This window comes from Rutidosis leptorrhynchoides, chromosome 4, assembly GCF_046630445.1.
Source record: "Rutidosis leptorrhynchoides isolate AG116_Rl617_1_P2 chromosome 4, CSIRO_AGI_Rlap_v1, whole genome shotgun sequence".
Classification (NCBI taxonomy): Eukaryota; Viridiplantae; Streptophyta; class Magnoliopsida; order Asterales; family Asteraceae; genus Rutidosis; species Rutidosis leptorrhynchoides.
In genome coordinates this window covers 553,857,314-553,877,716 of record NC_092336.1, presented here as the reverse complement: position 1 = coordinate 553,877,716, position 20,403 = coordinate 553,857,314, and positions in this window count along the sequence as shown.

The window sequence follows — 20,403 nt, the reverse complement described above, 5'->3', positions numbered from 1 at the left end:
TACAAGGTAATAATCATATTCAAACTTTGGTTCAATTTCTATAACTATAACAATCTTATTTCAAGTGATGATCTTACTTGAACTTGTTTTCGTGTCATGATTCTGCTTCAAGAACTTCGAGCCATCCAAGGATCCATTGAAGCTAGATCCATTTTTCTCTTTTCCAGTAGATTTATCCAAGGAACTTAAGGTAGTAATGATGTTCATAACATCATTCGATTCATACATATAAAGCTATCTTATTCGAAGGTTTAAATTTGTAATCACTAGAACATAGTTTAGTTAATTCTAAACTTGTTCGCAAACAAAAGTTAATCCTTCTAACTTGACTTTTAAAATCAACTAAACACATGTTCTATATCTATATGATATGCTAACTTAATGATTTAAAACCTGGAAACACGAAAAACACTGTAAAACCGAATTTACGCCGTCGTAGTAACACCGCGGGCTGTTTTGGGTTAGTTAATTAAAAACTATGATAAACTTTGATTTTAAAGTTGTTATTCTGAGAAAATGATTTTTATTATGAACATGAAACTATATCCAAAAATTATGATTAAACTCAAAGTGGAAGTATGTTTTCTAAAATGGTCATCTAGACGTCGTTCTTTCGACTGAAATGACTACCTTTACAAAAATGACTTGTAACTTATTTTTCCGACTACAAACCTATACTTTTCTGTTTAGATTCATAAAATAGAGTTCAATATGAAACCATATCAATTTGATTCACTCAAAACGGATTTAAAATGAAGAAGTTATGGGTAAAACAAGATTGGATAATTTTTCTCATTTTAGCTACGTGAAAATTGGTAACAAATCTATTCCAACCATAACTTAATCAACTTGTGTTGTATATTATGTAATCTTGAGATACCATAGACACGTATACAATGTTTCGACCTATCATGTCGACACATCTATATATATTTCGGAACAACCATAGACACTCTATATGTGAATGTTGGAGTTAGCTATACAGGGTTGAGGTTGATTCCAAAATATATATAGTTTGAGTTGTGATCAATACTGAGATACGTATACACTGGGTCGTGGATTGATTCAAGATAATATTTATCGATTTATTTCTGTACATCTAACTGTGGACAACTAGTTGTAGGTTACTAACGAGGACAGCTGACTTAATAAACTTAAAACATCAAAATATATTAAAAGTGTTGTAAATATATTTTGAACATACTTTGATATATATGTATATATTGTTATAGGTTCGTGAATCAACCAGTGGCCAAGTCTTACTTCCCGACGAAGTAAAAATCTGTGAAAGTGAGTTATAGTCCCACTTTTAAAATCTAATATTTTTGGGATGAGAATACATGCAGGTTTTATAAATGATTTACAAAATAGACACAAGTACGTGAAACTACATTCTATGGTTGAATTATCGAAATCGAATATGCCCCTTTTTATTAAGTCTGGTAATCTAAGAATTAGGGAACAGACACCCTAATTGACGCGAATCCTAAAGATAGATCTATTGGGCCTAACAAACCCCATCCAAAGTACCGGATGCTTTAGTACTTCGAAATTTATATCATATCCGAAGGGTGTCCCGGAATGATGGGGATATTCTTAAATATGCATCTTGTTAATGTCGGTTACCAGGTGTTCACCATATGAATGATTTTTATCTCTATGTATGGGATGTGTATTGAAATATGAAATCTTGTGGTCTATTATTATGATTTGATAATATATAGGTTAAACCTATAACTCACCAACATTTTTTGTTGACATTTTAAGCATGTTTATTCTCAGGTGATTATTAAGAGCTTCCGCTATCGCATACTTAAATAAGGACGAGATTTGAAGTCCATGCTTGTATGATATTGTGTAAAAACTGCATTCAAGAAACTTTTTTTCGTTGTAACATATTTGTATTGTAAACCATTATGTAATGGTCGTGTGTAAACAGGATATTATAGATTATCATTATTTGATAATCTACGTAAAGCTTTTTAAACCTTTATTGATGAAATAAAGGTTATGGTTTGTTTTAAAATGAATGCAATCTTTGAAAAACGTCTCATATAGAGGTCAAAACCTCGCAACGAAATCAATTAATATGGAACGTTTTTAATCAATAAGAACGGGACATTTCAGTCCCGTTCTTATTGATTAAAAACGTTCCATATTAATTGATTTCGTTGCGAGGTTTTGACCTCTATATGAGACGTTTTTCAAAGATTGCATTCATTTTAAAACAAACCATAACCTTTATTTCATCAATAAAGGTTTAAAAAGCTTTACGTAGATTATCAAATAATGATAATCTATAATATCCTGTTTACACACGACCATTACATAATGGTTTACAATACAAATATGTTACAACGAAAAAAAGTTTCTTGAATGCAGTTTTTACACAATATCATACAAGCATGGACTTCAAATCTCGTCCTTATTTAAGTATGCGATAGCGGAAGCTCTTAATAATCACCTGAGAATAAACATGCTTAAAATGTCAACAAAAAATGTTGGTGAGTTATAGGTTTAACCTATATATTATCAAATCATAATAATAGACCACAAGATTTCATATTTCAATACACATCCCATACATAGAGATAAAAATCATTCATATGGTGAACACCTGGTAACCGACATTAACAAGATGCATATTTAAGAATATCCCCATCATTCCGGGACACCCTTCGGATATGATATAAATTTCCAAGTACTAAAGCATCCGGTACTTTGGATGGGGTTTGTTAGGCCCAATAGATCTATCTTTAGGATTCGCGTCAATTAGGGTGTCTGTTCCCTAATTCTTAGATTACCAGACTTAATAAAAAGGGGCATATTCGATTTCGATAATTCAACCATAGAATGTAGTTTCACGTACTTGTGTCTATTTTGTAAATCATTTATAAAACCTGCATGTATTCTCATCCCAAAAATATTAGATTTTAAAAGTGGGACTATAACTCACTTTCACAGATTTTTACTTCGTCGGGAAGTAAGACTTGGCCACTGGTTGATTCACGAACCTATAACAATATATACATATATATCAAAGTATGTTCAAAATATATTTACAACACTTTTAATATATTTTGATGTTTTAAGTTTATTAAGTCAGCTGTCCTCGTTAGTAACCTACAACTAGTTGTCCACAGTTAGATGTACAGAAATAAATCGATAAATATTATCTTGAATCAATCCACGACCCAGTGTATACGTATCTCAGTATTGATCACAACTCAAACTATATATATTTTGGAATCAACCTCAACCCTGTATAGCTAACTCCAACATTCACATATAGAGTGTCTATGGTTGTTCCGAAATATATATAGATGTGTCGACATGATAGGTCGAAACATTGTATACGTGTCTATGGTATCTCAAGATTACATAATATACAACACAAGTTGATTAAGTTATGGTTGGAATAGATTTGTTACCAATTTTCACGTAGCTAAAATGAGAAAAATTATCCAATCTTGTTTTACCCATAACTTCTTCATTTTAAATCCGTTTTGAGTGAATCAAATTGATATGGTTTCATATTGAACTCTATTTTATGAATCTAAACAGAAAAGTATAGGTTTGTAGTCGGAAAAATAAGTTACAAGTCATTTTTGTAAAGGTAGTCATTTCAGTCGAAAGAACGACGTCTAGATGACCATTTTAGAAAACATACTTCCACTTTGAGTTTAATCATAATTTTTGGATATAGTTTCATGTTCATAATAAAAATCATTTTCTCAGAATAACAACTTTAAAATCAAAGTTTATCATAGTTTTTAATTAACTAACCCAAAACAGCCCGCGGTGTTACTACGACGGCGTAAATTCGGTTTTACAGTGTTTTTCGTGTTTCCAGGTTTTAAATCATTAAGTTAGCATATCATATAGATATAGAACATGTGTTTAGTTGATTTTAAAAGTCAAGTTAGAAGGATTAACTTTTGTTTGCGAACAAGTTTAGAATTAACTAAACTATGTTCTAGTGATTACAAATTTAAACCTTCGAATAAGATAGCTTTATATGTATGAATCGAATGATGTTATGAACATCATTACTACCTTAAGTTCCTTGGATAAATCTACTGGAAAAGAGAAAAATGGATCTAGCTTCAATGGATCCTTGGATGGCTCGAAGTTCTTGAAGCAGAATCATGACACGAAAACAAGTTCAAGTAAGATCATCACTTGAAATAAGATTGTTATAGTTATAGAAATTGAACCAAAGTTTGAATATGATTATTACCTTGTATTAGAATGATAACCTACTGTAAGAAACAAAGATTTCTTGAGGTTGGATGATCACCTTACAAGATTGGAAGTGAGCTAGCAAACTTGAAAGTATTCTTGATTTTATGAAACTAGAACTTTTGGAGTTTATGAAGAACACTTAGAACTTGAAGATAGAACTTGAGAGAGATCAATTAGATGAATAAAATTGAAGAATGAAAGTGTTTGTAGGTGTTTTTGGTCGTTGGTGTATGGATTAGATATAAAGGATATGTAATTTTGTTTTCATGTAAATAAGTCATGAATGATTACTCATATTTTTGTAATTTTATGAGATATTTCATGCTAGTTGCCAAATGATGGTTCCCACATGTGTTAGGTGACTCACATGGGCTGCTAAGAGCTGATCATTGGAGTGTATATACCAATAGTACATACATCTAAAAGCTGTGTATTGTACGAGTACGAATACGGGTGCATACGAGTAGAATTGTTGATGAAACTGAACGAGGATGTAATTGTAAGCATTTTTGTTAAGTAGAAGTATTTTGATAAGTGTATTGAAGTCTTTCAAAAGTGTATAAATACATATTAAAACACTACATGTATATACATTTTAACTGAGTCGTTAAGTCATCGTTAGTCGTTACATGTAAATGTTGTTTTGAAACCTTTAGGTTAACGATCTTGTTAAATGTTGTTAACCCAATGTTTATAATATCAAAAGAGATTTTAAATTATTATATTATCATGATATTATGATGTACGAATATCTCTTAATATGATATATATACATTAAATGTCGTTACAACGATAATCGTTACATATATGTCTCGCTTCAAAATCATTAAGTTAGTAGTCTTGTTTTTACATATGTAGTTCATTGTTAATATACTTAATGATATGTTTACTTATCATAATATAATGTTAACTATATATATAACCATATATATGTCATCATATAGTTTTTACAAGTTTTAACGTTCGTGAATCACCGGTGAACTTGGGTGGTCAATTGTCTATATGAAACCTATTTCAATTAATCAAGTCTTAACAAGTTTGATTGCTTAACATGTTGGAAACATTTAATCATGTAAATATCAATCTCAATTAATATATATAAACATGGAAAAGTTCGGGTCACTACAGTACCTACCCGTTAAATAAATTTCGTCCCGAAATTTTAAGCTGTTGAAGGTGTTGACGAATCTTCTGGAAATAGATGCGGGTATTTCTTCTTCATCTGATCTTCACGCTCCCAGGTGAACTCAGGTCCTCTACGAGCATTCCATCGAACTTTAACAATTGGTATCTTGTTTTGCTTAAGTCTTTTAACCTCACGATCCATTATTTCGACGGGTTCTTCGATGAATTGAAGTTTTTCGTTGATTTGGATTTCATCTAACGGAATAGTGAGATCTTCTTTAGAAAAACATTTCTTTAAATTCGAGACGTGGAAAGTGTTATGTACAGCCGCGAGTTGTTGAGGTAACTCTAGTCGGTAAGCTACTGGTCCGATACGATCAATAATCTTGAATGGTCCAATATACCTTGGATTTAATTTCCCTCGTTTACCAAATCGAACAACGCCTTTCCAAGGTGCAACTTTAAGCATGACCATCTCTCCAATTTCAAATTCTATATCTTTTCTTTTAATGTCAGCGTAGCTCTTTTGTCGACTTTGGGCGGTTTTCAACCGTTGTTGAATTTGGATGATCTTCTCGGTAGTTTCTTGTATAATCTCCGGACCCGTAATCTGTCTATCCCCCACTTCACTCCAACAAATCGGAGACCTGCACTTTCTACCATAAAGTGCTTCAAACGGCGCCATCTCAATGCTTGAATGGTAGCTGTTGTTGTAGGAAAATTCTGCTAACGGTAGATGTCGATCCCAACTGTTTCCGAAATCAATAACACATGCTCGTAGCATGTCTTCAAGCGTTTGTATCGTCCTTTCGCTCTGCCCATCAGTTTGTGGATGATAGGCAGTACTCATGTCTAGACGAGTTCCTAATGCTTGCTGTAATGTCTGCCAGAATCTTGAAATAAATCTGCCATCCCTATCAGAGATAATAGAGATTGGTATTCCATGTCTGGAGATGACTTCCTTCAAATACAGTCGTGCTAACTTCTCCATCTTGTCATCTTCTCTTATTGGCAAGAAGTGTGCTGATTTGTTATAAACATGCTTAAGTCATATAGTTTTTTTTTTACAAGTTTTAACGTTCGTGAATCACCGGTCAACTTGGGTGGTCAACGTTCTTGGTCATTCTAGTCGGTAAGCTGTGTATCATCAAATGCGGGTGAAAGAAGATGATATTCCAAAGACTGCTTTCAGAACACGTTACGGTCATTACGAGTTTATGGTCATGCCGTTTGGTTTAACTAATGCACCAGCTGTGTTCATGGACCTTATGAACCGAGTGTGTGGACCATACCTTGACAAGTTTGTCATTGTTTTCATTGATGACATACTTATTTACTCAAAGAATGACCAAGAACACGGTGAACATTTGAGAAAGGTGTTAGAAGTATTGAGAAAGGAAGAATTGTACGCTAAGTTTTCAAAGTGTGCATTTTGGTTGGAAGAAGTTCAATTCCTCGGTCACATAGTGAACAAAGAAGGTATTAAGGTGGATCCGGCAAAGATAGAAACTGTTGAAAAGTGGGAAACCCCGAAAACTCCGAAACACATACGCCAGTTTTTAGGACTAGCTGGTTACTACAGAAGGTTCATCCAAGACTTTTCCAGAATAGCAAAACCCTTGACTGCATTAACGCATAAAGGGAAGAAATTTGAATGGAATGATGAACAAGAGAAAGCGTTTCAGTTATTGAAGAAAAAGCTAACTACGGCACCTATATTGTCATTGCCTGAAGGGAATGATGATTTTGTGATTTATTGTGATGCATCAAAGCAAGGTCTCGGTTGTGTATTAATGCAACGAACGAAGGTGATTGCTTATGCGTCTAGACAATTGAAGATTCACGAACAAAATTATACGACGCATGATTTGGAATTAGGCGCGGTTGTTTTTGCATTAAAGACTTGGAGGCACTACTTATATGGGGTCAAAAGTATTATATATACCGACCACAAAAGTCTTCAACACATATTTAATCAGAAACAACTGAATATGAGGCAGCGTAGGTGGATTGAATTATTGAATGATTACGACTTTGAGATTCGTTACCACCCGGGGAAGGCAAATGTGGTAGCCGATGCCTTGAGCAGGAAGGACAGAGAACCCATTCGAGTAAAATCTATGAATATAATGATTCATAATAACATTACTACTCAAATAAAGGAGGCGCAACAAGGAGTTTTAAAAGAGGGAAATTTAAAGGATGAAATACCCAAAGGATCGGAGAAGCATCTTAATATTCGGGAAGACGGAAGCCGGTATAGGGCTGAAAGGATTTGGGTACCAAAATTTGGAGATATGAGAGAAATGGTACTTAGAGAAGCTCATAAAACCAGATACTCAATACATCCTGGAACGGGGAAGATGTACAAGGATCTCAAGAAACATTTTTGGTGGCCGGGTATGAAAGCCGATGTTGCTAAATACGTAGGAGAATGTTTGACGTGTTCTAAGGTCAAAGCTGAGCATCAGAAACCATCAGGTCTACTTCAACAACCCGAAATCCCGGAATGGAAATGGGAAAACATTACCATGGATTTCATCACTAAATTGCCAAGGACTGCAAGTGGTTTTGATACTATTTGGGTAATAGTTGATCGTCTCACCAAATCCGCACACTTCCTACCAATAAGAGAAGATGACAAGATGGAGAAGTTAGCACGACTGTATTTGAAGGAAGTCATCTCCAGACATGGAATACCAATCTCTATTATCTCTGATAGGGATGGCAGATTTATTTCAAGATTCTGGCAGACATTACAGCAAGCATTAGGAACTCGTCTAGACATGAGTACTGCCTATCATCCACAAACTGATGGGCAGAGCGAAAGGACGATACAAACGCTTGAAGACATGCTACGAGCTTGTGTTATTGATTTCGGAAACAGTTGGGATCGACATCTACCGTTAGCAGAATTTTCCTACAACAACAGCTACCATTCAAGCATTGAGATGGCGCCGTTTGAAGCACTTTATGGTAGAAAGTGCAGGTCTCCGATTTGTTGGAGTGAAGTGGGGGATAGACAGATTACGGGTCCGGAGATTATACAAGAAACTACCGAGAAGATCATCCAAATTCAACAACGGTTGAAAACCGCCCAAAGTCGACAAAAGAGCTACGCTGACATTAAAAGAAAAGATATAGAATTTGAAATTGGAGAGATGGTCATGCTTAAAGTTGCACCTTGGAAAGGCGTTGTTCGATTTGGTAAACGAGGGAAATTAAATCCAAGGTATATTGGACCATTCAAGATTATTGATCGTGTCGGACCAGTAGCTTACCGACTAGAGTTACCTCAACAACTCGCGGCTGTACATAACACTTTCCACGTCTCGAATTTAAAGAAATGTTTTGCTAAAGAAGATCTCACTATTCCGTTAGATGAAATCCAAATCAACGAAAAACTTCAATTCATCGAAGAACCCGTCGAAATAATGGATCGTGAGGTTAAAAGACTTAAGCAAAACAAGATACCAATTGTTAAGGTTCGATGGAATGCTCGTAGAGGACCCGAGTTCACCTGGGAGCGTGAAGATCAGATGAAGAAGAAATACCCGCATCTATTTCCAGAAGATTCGTCAACACCTTCAACAGCTTAAAATTTCGGGGCGAAATTTATTTAACGGGTAGGTACTGTAGTGACCCGAACTTTTCCATGTTTATATATATTAACTGAGATTGATGTTTACATGATTAAATGTTTCCAACATGTTAAGCAATCAAACTTGTTAAGACTTGATTAATTGAAATAGGTTTCATATAGACAATTGACCACCCAAGTTGACCGGTGATTCACGAACGTTAAAACTTGTAAAAAACTATATGATGACATATATATGGTTATATATATAGTTAACATGATATTATGATAAGTAAACATATCATTAATTATATTAACAATGAACTACATATGTAAAAACAAGACTACTAACTTAATGATTTTGAAACGAGACATATATGTAACGTTTATCGTTGTAACGACATTTAATGTATATATATCATATTAAGAGATATTCGTACATCATAATATCATAATAATATAATAATTTAAAATCTCTTTTGTTATTATAAACATTGGGTTAACAACATTTAACAAGATCGTTAACCTAAAGGTTTCAAAACAACACTTACATGTAACGACTAACGATGACTTAACGACTCAGTTAAAATGTATATACATGTAGTGTTTTAATATGTATTTATACACTTTTGAAAGACTTCAATACACTTATCAAAATACTTCTACTTAACAAAAATGCTTACAATTACATTCTCGTTCAGTTTCATCAACAATTCTACTCGTATGCACCCGTATTCGTACTCGTACAATACACAGCTTTTAGATGTATGTACTATTGGTATATACACTCCAATGATCAGCTCTTAGCAGCCCATGTGAGTCACCTAACACATGTGGGAACCATCATTTGGCAACTAGCATGAAATATCTCATAAGATTACAAAAATATGAGTAATCATTCATGACTTATTTACATGAAAACAAAATTACATATCCTTTATATCTAATCCATACACCAACGACCAAAAACACCTACAAACACTTTCATTCTTCAATTTTCTTCATCTAATTGAACTCTCTCAAGTTCTATCTTCAAGTTCTAAGTGTTCTTCATAAATTCCAAAAGTTCTAGTTTCATAAAATCAAGAATACTTTCAAGTTTGCTAGCTCACTTCCAATCTTGTAAGGTGATCATCCAACCTCAAGAAATCTTTGTTTCTTACAGTAGGTTATCATTCTAATACAAGGTAATAATCATATTCAAACTTTGGTTCAATTTCTATAACTATAACAATCTTATTTCAAGTGATGATCTTACTTGAACTTGTTTTCGTGTCATGATTTTGCTTCAAGAACTTTGAGCCATCCAAGGATCCATTGAAGCTAGATCCATTTTTATCTTTTCCAGTAGGTTCATCCAAGGAACTTAAGGTAGTAATGATGTTCATAACATCATTCAATTCATACATATAAAGCTATCTTATTCGAAGGTTTAAACTTGTAATCACTAGAACATAGTTTAGTTAATTCTAAACTTGTTCGCAAACAAAAGTTAATCCTTCTAACTTGACTTTTAAAATCAACTAAACACATGTTCTATATCTATATGATATGCTAACTTAATGATTTAAAACCTGGAAACACGAAAAACACCATAAAACCGGATTTACGCCGTCGTAGTAACACCGCGGGCTGTTTTGGGTTAGTTAATTAAAAACTATGATAAACTTTGATTTAAAAGTTGTTATTCTGAGAAAATGATTTTTATTATGAACATGAAACTATATCCAAAAATTATGGTTAAACTCAAAGTGGAAGTATGTTTTCTAAAATGGTCATCTAGACGTCGTTCTTTCGACTGAAATGACTACCTTTACAAAAACGACTTGTAACTTATTTTTCCGACTATAAACCTATACTTTTTTTGTTTAGATTCATAAAATAGAGTTCAATATGAAACCATAGCAATTTGATTCACTCAAAACGGATTTAAAATGAAGAAGTTATGGGTAAAACAAGATTGGATAATTTTTCTCATTTTAGCTACGTGAAAATTGGTAACAAATCTATTCCAACCATAACTTAATCAACTTGTATTATATATTATGTAATCTTGAGATACCATAGACACGTATACAATGTTTCGACCTATCATGTCGACACATCTATATATATTTCGGAACAACCATAGACACTCTATATGTGAATGTTGGAGTTAGCTATACAGGGTTGAGGTTGATTCCAAAATATATATAGTTTGAGTTGTGATCAATACTGAGATACGTATACACTGGGTCGTGGATTGATTCAAGATAATATTTATCGATTTATTTCTGTACATCTAACTGTGGACAACTAGTTGTAGGTTACTAACGAGGACAGCTGACTTAATAAACTTAAAACATCAAAATATATTAAAAGTGTTGTAAATATATTTTGAACATACTTTGATATATATGTATATATTGTTATAGGTTCGTGAATCAACCAGTGGCCAAGTCTTACTTCCCGACGAAGTAAAAATCTGTGAAAGTGAGTTATAGTCCCACTTTTAAAATCTAATATTTTTGGGATGAGAATACATGCAGGTTTTATAAATGATTTACAAAATAGACACAAGTACGTGAAACTACATTCTATGGTTGAATTATCGAAATCGAATATGCCCCTTTTTATTAAGTCTGGTAATCTAAGAATTAGGGAACAGACACCCTAATTGACGCGAATCCTAAAGATAGATCTATTGGGCCTAACAAACCCCATCCAAAGTACCGGATGCTTTAGTACTTCGAAATTTATATCATATCCGAAGGGTGTCCCGGAATGATGGGGATATTCTTATATATGCATCTTGTTATTGTCGGTTACCAGGTGTTCACCATATGAATGATTTTTATCTCTATGTATGGGATGTGTATTGAAATATGAAATCTTGTGGTCTATTGTTACGATTTGATATATATAGGTTAAACCTATAACTCACCAACATTTTTGTTGACGTTTTAAGCATGTTTATTCTCAGGTGATTATTAAGAGCTTCCGCTGTCACATACTTAAATAAGGACAAGATTTGGAGTCCATGCTTGTATGATATTGTGTAAAAACTGCATTCAAGAAACTTATTTTGTTGTAACATATTTGTATTGTAAACCATTATGTAATGGTCGTGTGTAAACAGGATATTTTAGATTATCATTATTTGATAATCTACGTAAAGCGTTTTAAACCTTTATTGATGAAATAAAGGTTATGGTTTGTTTAAAAATGAATGCAGTCTTTGAAAAACGTCTCATATAGAGGTCAAAACCTCGCAACGAAATCAAGTAATATGGAACGTTTTTAATCAATAAGAACGGGACAACTGAAATGTCCCGTTCTTATTGATTAAAAACGTTCCATATTAATTGATTTCGTTGCGAGGTTTTGACCTCTATATGAGACGTTTTTCAAAGACTGCATTCATTTTTAAACAAACCATAACCTTTATTTCATCAATAAAGGTTTAAAAAGCTTTACGTAGATTATCAAATAATGATAATCTAATATATCCTGTTTACACACGACCATTACATAATGGTTTACAATACAAATATGTTACAACAAAATAAGTTTCTTGAATGCAGTTTTTACACAATATCATACAAGCATGGACTCCAAATCTTGTCCTTATTTAAGTATGCGACAGCGGAAGCTCTTAATAATCACCTGAGAATAAACATGCTTAAAACGTCAACAAAAATGTTGGTGAGTTATAGGTTTAACCTATATATATCAAATCGTAACAATAGACCACAAGATTTCATATTTCAATACACATCCCATACATAGAGATAAAAATCATTCATATGGTGAACACCTGGTAACCGACAATAACAAGATGCATATATAAGAATATCCCCATCATTCCGGGACACCCTTCGGATATGATATAAATTTCGAAGTACTAAAGCATCCGGTACTTTGGATGGGGTTTGTTAGGCCCAATAGATCTATCTTTAGGATTCGCGTCAATTAGGGTGTCTGTTCCCTAATTCTTAGATTACCAGACTTAATAAAAAGGGGCATATTCGATTTCGATAATTCAACCATAGAATGTAGTTTCACGTACTTGTGTCTATTTTGTAAATCATTTATAAAACCTGCATGTATTCTCATCCCAAAAATATTAGATTTTAAAAGTGGGACTATAACTCACTTTCACAGATTTTTACTTCGTCGGGAAGTAAGACTTGGCCACTGGTTGATTCACGAACCTATAACAATATATACATATATATCAAAGTATGTTCAAAATATATTTACAACACTTTTAATATATTTTGATGTTTTAAGTTTATTAAGTCAGCTGTCCTCGTTAGTAACCTACAACTAGTTGTCCACAGTTAGATGTACAGAAATAAATCGATAAATATTATCTTGAATCAATCCACGACCCAGTGTATACGTATCTCAGTATTGATCACAACTCAAACTATATATATTTTGGAATCAACCTCAACCCTGTATAGCTAACTCCAACATTCACATATAGAGTGTCTATGGTTGTTCCGAAATATATATAGATGTGTCGACATGATAGGTCGAAACATTGTATACGTGTCTATGGTATCTCAAGATTACATAATATATAATACAAGTTGATTAAGTTATGGTTGGAATAGATTTGTTACCAATTTTCACGTAGCTAAAATGAGAAAAATTATCCAATCTTGTTTTACCCATAACTTCTTCATTTTAAATCCGTTTTGAGTGAATCAAATTGCTATGGTTTCATATTGAACTCTATTTTATGAATCTAAACAAAAAAAGTATAGGTTTCTAGTCGGAAAAATAAGTTACAAGTCGTTTTTGTAAAGGTAGTCATTTCAGTCGAAAGAACGACGTCTAGATGACCATTTTAGAAAACATACTTCCACTTTGAGTTTAACCATAATTTTTGGATATAGTTTCATGTTCATAATAAAAATCATTTTCTCAGAATAACAACTTTTAAATCAAAGTTTATCATAGTTTTTAATTAACTAACCCAAAACAGCCCGCGGTGTTACTAAGACGGCGTAAATTCGGTTTTACAGTGTTTTTCGTGTTTCCAGGTTTTAAATCATTAAGTTAGCATATCATATAGATATAGAACATGTGTTTAGTTGATTTTAAAAGTCAAGTTAGAAGGATTAACTTTTGTTTGCGAACAAGTTTAGAATTAACTAAACTATGTTCTAGTGATTACAAATTTAAACCTTCGAATAAGATAGCTTTATATGTATGAATCGAATGATGTTATGAACATCATTACTACCTTAAGTTCCTTGGATAAATCTACTGGAAAAGAGAAAAATGGATCTAGCTTCAATGGATCCTTGGATGGCTCGAAGTTCTTGAAGCAGAATCATGACACGAAAACAAGTTCAAGTAAGATCATCACTTGAAATAAGATTGTTATAGTTATAGAAATTGAACCAAAGTTTGAATATGATTATTACCTTGTATTAGAATGATAACCTACTGTAAGAAACAAAGATTTCTTGAGGTTGGATGATCACCTTACAAGATTGGAAGTGAGCTAGCAAACTTGAAAGTATTCTTGATTTTATGAAACTAGAACTTTTGGAGTTTATGAAGAACACTTAGAACTTGAAGATAGAACTTGAGAGAGATCAATTAGATGAATAAAATTGAAGAATGAAAGTGTTTGTAGGTGTTTTTGGTCGTTGGTGTATGGATTAGATATAAAGGATATGTAATTTTGTTTTCATGTAAATAAGTCATGAATGATTACTCATATTTTTGTAATTTTATGAGATATTTCATGCTAGTTGCCAAATGATGGTTCCCACATGTGTTAGGTGACTCACATGGGCTGCTAAGAGCTGATCATTGGAGTGTATATACCAATAGTACATACATCTAAAAGCTGTGTATTGTACGAGTACGAATACGGGTGCATACGAGTAGAATTGTTGATGAAACTGAACGAGGATGTAATTGTAAGCATTTTTGTTAAGTAGAAGTATTTTGATAAGTGTATTGAAGTCTTTCAAAAGTGTATAAATACATATTAAAACACTACATGTATATACATTTTAACTGAGTCGTTAAGTCATCGTTAGTCGTTACATGTAAATGTTGTTTTGAAACCTTTAGGTTAACGATCTTGTTAAATGTTGTTAACCCAATGTTTATAATATCAAAAGAGATTTTAAATTATTATATTATCATGATATTATGATGTACGAATATCTCTTAATATGATATATATACATTAAATGTCGTTACAACGATAATCGTTACATATATGTCTCGCTTCAAAATCATTAAGTTAGTAGTCTTGTTTTTACATATGTAGTTCATTGTTAATATACTTAATGATATGTTTACTTATCATAATATAATGTTAACTATATATATAACCATATATATGTCATCATATAGTTTTTACAAGTTTTAACGTTCGTGAATCACCGGTGAACTTGGGTGGTCAATTGTCTATATGAAACCTATTTCAATTAATCAAGTCTTAACAAGTTTGATTGCTTAACATGTTGGAAACATTTAATCATGTAAATATCAATCTCAATTAATATATATAAACATGGAAAAGTTCGGGTCACTACAGTACCTACCCGTTAAATAAATTTCGTCCCGAAATTTTAAGCTGTTGAAGGTGTTGACGAATCTTCTGGAAATAGATGCGGGTATTTCTTCTTCATCTGATCTTCACGCTCCCAGGTGAACTCAGGTCCTCTACGAGCATTCCATCGAACTTTAACAATTGGTATCTTGTTTTGCTTAAGTCTTTTAACCTCACGATCCATTATTTCGACGGGTTCTTCGATGAATTGAAGTTTTTCGTTGATTTGGATTTCATCTAACGGAATAGTGAGATCTTCTTTAGAAAAACATTTCTTTAAATTCGAGACGTGGAAAGTGTTATGTACAGCCGCGAGTTGTTGAGGTAACTCTAGTCGGTAAGCTACTGGTCCGATACGATCAATAATCTTGAATGGTCCAATATACCTTGGATTTAATTTCCCTCGTTTACCAAATCGAACAACGCCTTTCCAAGGTGCAACTTTAAGCATGACCATCTCTCCAATTTCAAATTCTATATCTTTTCTTTTAATGTCAGCGTAGCTCTTTTGTCGACTTTGGGCGGTTTTCAACCGTTGTTGAATTTGGATGATCTTCTCGGTAGTTTCTTGTATAATCTCCGGACCCGTAATCTGTCTATCCCCCACTTCACTCCAACAAATCGGAGACCTGCACTTTCTACCATAAAGTGCTTCAAACGGCGCCATCTCAATGCTTGAATGGTAGCTGTTGTTGTAGGAAAATTCTGCTAACGGTAGATGTCGATCCCAACTGTTTCCGAAATCAATAACACATGCTCGTAGCATGTCTTCAAGCGTTTGTATCGTCCTTTCGCTCTGCCCATCAGTTTGTGGATGATAGGCAGTACTCATGTCTAGACGAGTTCCTAATGCTTGCTGTAATGTCTGCCAGAATCTTGAAATAAATCTGCCATCCCTATCAGAGATAATAGAGATTGGTATTCCATGTCTGGAGATGACTTCCTTCAAATACAGTCGTGCTAACTTCTCCATCTTGTCATCTTCTCTTATTGGCAAGAAGTGTGCTGATTTGGAGAGACGGTCAACTATTACCCAAATAGTATCAAAACCACTTGCAGTCCTTGGCAATTTAGTGATGAAATCCATGGTAATGTTTTCCCATTTCCATTCCGGGATTTCGGGTTGTTGAAGTAGACCTGATGGTTTCTGATGCTCAGCTTTGACCTTAGAACACGTCAAACATTCTCCTACGTATTTAGCAACATCGGCTTTCATACCCGGCCACCAAAAATGTTTCTTGAGATCCTTGTACATCTTCCCCGTTCCAGGATGTATTGAGTATCTGGTTTTATGAGCTTCCCTAAGTACCATTTCTCTCATATCTCCAAATTTTGGTACCCAAATCCTTTCAGCCCTATACCGGGTTCCGTCTTCCCGAATATTAAGATGCTTCTTCGATCCTTTGGGTATTTCATCCTTTAAATTTCCCTCTTTTAAAACTCCTTGTTGCGCCTCCTTTATTTGAGTAGTAAGGTTATTATGAATCATTATATTCATAGATTTTACTCGAATGGGTTCTCTGTCCTTCCTGCTCAAGGCATTGGCTACCACATTTGCCTTCCCCGGGTGGTAACGAATCTCAAAGTCGTAATCATTCAATAATTCAATCCACCTACGCTGCCTCATATTCAGCTGTTTCTGATTAAATATGTGTTGAAGACTTTTGTGGTCGGTATATATAATACTTTTGACCCCATATAAGTAGTGCCTCCAAGTCTTTAATGCAAAAACAACCGCGCCTAATTCCAAATCATGCGTCGTATAATTTTGTTCGTGAATCTTCAATTGTCTAGACGCATAAGCAATCACCTTCGTTCGTTGCATTAATACACAATCGAGACCTTGCTTTGATGCATCACAATAAATCACAAAATCATCATTCCCTTCAGGCAATGACAATATAGGTGCCGTAGTTAGCTTTTTTTTCAATAACTGAAACGCTTTCTCTTGTTCATCATTCCATTCAAATTTCTTCCCTTTATGCGTTAATGCAGTCAAGGGTTTTGCTATTCTGGAAAAGTCTTGGATGAACCTTCTGTAGTAACCAGCTAGTCCTAAAAACTGGCGTATGTGTTTCGGAGTTTTCGGGGTTTCCCACTTTTCAACAGTTTCTATCTTTGCCGGATCCACCTTAATACCTTCTTTGTTCACTATGTGACCGAGGAATTGAACTTCTTCCAACCAAAATGCACACTTTGAAAACTTAGCGTACAATTCTTCCTTCCTCAATACTTCTAACACCTTTCTCAAATGTTCACCGTGTTCTTGGTCATTCTTTGAGTAAATAAGTATGTCATCAATGAAAACAATGACAAACTTGTCAAGGTATGGTCCACACACTCGGTTCATAAGGTCCATGAACACAGCTGGTGCATTAGTTAAACCAAACGGCATGACCATAAACTCGTATTGACCGTAACGTGTTCTGAAAGCAGTCTTTGGAATATCATCTTCTTTCACCCGCATTTGATGATACCCGGAACGTAAGTCAATCTTTGAATAAACAGACGAGCCTTGTAGTTGATCAAATAAGTCGTCGATTCTCGGTAGTGGGTAGCGGTTCTTGATGGTAAGTTTGTTTAACTCTCGGTAGTCGATACATAACCTGAATGTACCATCTTTCTTCTTGACAAACAAAACAGGAGCTCCCCACGGTGATGTGCTTGGTCGAATGAAACCACGCTCTAAAAGTTCTTGTAATTGGCTTTGCAGTTCTTTCATCTCGCTGGGTGCGAGTCTGTAAGGAGCACGAGCTATTGGTGCAGCTCCTGGTACAAGATCTATTTGAAATTCAACGGATCGATGTGGGGGTAATCCCGGTAATTCTTTCGGAAATACATCGGGAAATTCTTTTGCAATGGGAACATCATTGATGCTCTTTTCTTCAGTTTGTACTTTCTCGACGTGTGCTAGAACAGCATAGCAACCTTTTCTTATTAGTTTTTGTGCCTTCAAATTACTAATAAGATGTAGCTTCGTGTTGCCCTTTTCTCCGTACACCATTAAGGGTTTTCCTTTTTCTCGTATAATGCGAATTGCATTTTTGTAACAAACGATCTCCGCTTTCACTTCTTTCAACCAGTCCATACCGATTATCACATCAAAACTCCCTAACTCTATGGGTATCAAATCAATCTTAAATGTTTCGCTAACCAGTTTAATTTCTCGATTCCGACATATATTATCTGCTGAAATTAATTTACCATTTGCTAATTCGAGTAAAAATTTACTATCCAAAGGCGTCAATGGACAACTTAATTTAGCACAAAAATCTCTACTCATATAGCTTCTATCCGCACCCGAATCAAATAAAACGTAAGCAGATTTATTGTCAATAAGAAACGTACCCGTAACAAGCTCCGGGTCTTCCTGTGCCTCTGCCGCATTAATATTGAAAACTCTTCCGCGGCCTTGTCCATTCGTGTTCTCCTGGTTCGGGCAATTTCTAATAATGTGGCCCGGTTTTCCACATTTATAACAAACTACATTGGCATAACTTGCTCCGACACTACTTGCTCCGCCATTACTCGTTCCAACACCATTTGTTCCTTTCGTTCTATTAACCCCTGGTCCGTAGACCTCACACTTCGCCACGCTATGACCATTTCTTTTACACTTGTTGCAAAATTTGGTGCAGAACCCCGAGTGATACTTTTCACACCTTTGGCATAGCTGCTTCTGATTGTTGTTATTGTTGCGGTTATTATTGTTGTTGGGATGATTGTTGTAGTTGCTGTTGTTGTTGTTGTTGTTGTTGTTGTTGGGCCGTTTGTTGTAGTTGCGATTGATGTTGCGATTGTTGGGATAATTGTTGCGATTATTGTTGTAATTGCTGTTGTTGTTGTATTGGTGATTCTTATCACCGTTTTCCTCCCACTTTCTTTTGACTTGCTTCACATTGGCCTCTTCAGTAGTCTGTTCTTTAATTCTTTCTTCAATCTGGTTCACTAGTTTGTGAGCCATTCTACATGCCTGTTGTATGGAGGCGGGCTCGTGTGAACTTATATCTTCTTGGATTCTTTCCGGTAATCCTTTCACAAACGCGTCGATCTTCTCTTCCTCATCTTCGAATGCTCCCGGACACAATAGGCACAATTCTGTGAATCGTCTTTCGTACGTGGTAATATCAAATCCTTGGGTTCGTAACCCTCTAAGTTCTGTCTTGAGCTTATTGACCTCGGTTCTGGGACGGTACTTCTCGTTCATCAAGTGCTTGAATGATGACCACGGTAGTGCGTACGCATCATCTTGTCCCACTTGCTCTAGATAGGTATTCCACCATGTTAACGCAGAACCTGTGAAGGTATGCGTAGCGTACTTCACTTTGTCCTCTTCAGTACACTTACTTATGGCAAACACCGATTCAACCTTCTCGGTCCACCGTTTCAATCCGATCGGTCCTTCGGTTCCATCAAATTCCAAAGGTTTGCAGGCAGTGAATTCTTTGTAGGTGCATCCTACACGATTTCCTGTACTGCTAGATCCAAGGTTATTGTTGGTATGTAGCGCAGCCTGTACTGCGGCTATGTTTGAAGCTAGAAAAGTACGGAATTCCTCTTCATTCATATTCACGGTGTGTCGAGTAGTCGGTGCCATTTCCTTCAAAATAGTTAAATGGAACAAGTTAATCATACAGAATATTAAGAGTAGTTAATAGTATTTCGTAGCATAATATGAACTCATTTATAAAAGCTTTTTCTTCATATTAGCGTTTTATAAGTTTAAATTCGGGTAGTACCTACCCGTTAAGTTCATACTTAGTAGCTAATATACAATTCAACTACTACAATTCTATATGAAAAACTGATTATAATAATATTTCGCGTTCAAACTTTTATACAATATTTTACAAACTTACAATACCGCTTATTTTACATAAAGCAT